We start from the raw sequence: 1,497 nt of genomic DNA, 5'->3' as shown, positions 1-1,497 counted from the left end.
GTACGAATCGCAAGCCTCCGGAGAGCTCGACACCACTGGGGTGCTTGCTGCTGGTCCGAGCTCGCCTGCTTCCTCCCCGGCATCGGTCGGGTCCCGCCGGTCCTTGGGCATTGCTGCGGCGTCGCCGCCGTCACGGGCGGCTACCGCTGACTCGGCTACCGCTGACTCGGAGGCTAGCGAGGAGGACTACCTCGAGCGGTACCGTGTTCCTGTGTCCACTGTATAGGATTTACTGGCAGAAGATAAAAGGGTCCAGCCTCCCTCCGTCCGCTGCCCCAGGCGGACCCCCGGGATGTTTCCCCCATCGGAGTCGGAGACCTCCGGCGAAGACTCCTCGGGCGTGTGATCAACCTGACCTTGCTGATGCCGACCCTGATTCTGCTACGGATGTGCCCCCGGTTCCACCTATGGCCACCTCAGATTGGCCGAAGGGCTTGCAGTGGTTGATGTCCAACCTCCGAGTCTTCCTCTATATTCATGAGCGCTTTCGTCCTCATGTCACTGCGTCTCACCTCTTTGGTGAGACTCCAGAGCTTTGGCTGACTTGTCTTGTGTCTTTGCTGCAATTCATCGATCGATATGATCGTTCCTCGTCCAGCTATCAGACCCTTGTTCTGCTCTTTGAGCACCTTCCCGACTCGGCTACCGCTGACTCGGAGGCTAGCGAGGAGGACTACCTCGAGCGGTACCGTGTTCCTGTGTCCAGCCTCCCTCCGTCCGCTGCCCCAGGCGGACCCCCGGGCAGCGCCGGCTCCTTGTCGGCGGCTGCCCTTTCTCGACTGACAGTGGTCAGTCGGCTGCCTCCGGGTATCGCGTGTAAGGGAGATATAGGATTTACTGGCAGAAGATAAAAAGTGCCTCAAGCAAAACAAAGCAGGAACAAGCTGAACCGGGATGTTATTCCTCCTGCATGCTCCTGCTGCTTGTTGCTTGATTGCTTGACCCTTAGGCTGCTTGTCTGCGCGGCTTCGCGCTTGGGCTGGCGCTGCCGCGTCTGGGTGCCAGCAGTGCTGGTTCTTTTCGGGCTTGTGTTTTGTGTGTGATTGTGCAGCTTCTCGCTGTGGACTGTGTGCCTGCCGGTTCAGCTTGTTCATGCTTTGTTTTGCTTGAGGCACTTTTTACCTTCTGCCAGTAAATCCTATGCATGCTTCCCGTACCCAACTCTGCCAATGGTCCTACCAAGGACGCGCTTATCAAGCGCCAGTGCCGACGTTTCTGGAAGGGTGAATGGAAAGCTCTTTTCAAGCGCTATCTGCCTGCTGCAGAAACCCATGGGAAGAAGCAAGCAAAGGGGGCGCGGCAGCCTTCACCGCCCCAAGGACAGCAGCAGCAGCAGCAGCAGCAGCAGCAGCAGCAGCAGCAGCAGCAGCAGCAGCAGCAGCAGCAGCAGCAGCAGCAGCAGCGCTGGTTCTTTTCGGGCTTGTGTTTTGCGGCAGCGGACGTCTCGACTGACAGTGGTCAGTCGGCTGCCTCCGGGTATCGCGTCTAAGGGATTTT

This window comes from Guillardia theta, assembly GCF_000315625.1.
Source record: "Guillardia theta CCMP2712 unplaced genomic scaffold GUITHscaffold_60, whole genome shotgun sequence".
Classification (NCBI taxonomy): Eukaryota; class Cryptophyceae; order Pyrenomonadales; family Geminigeraceae; genus Guillardia; species Guillardia theta.
This window is presented reverse-complemented; position numbering follows the sequence as displayed.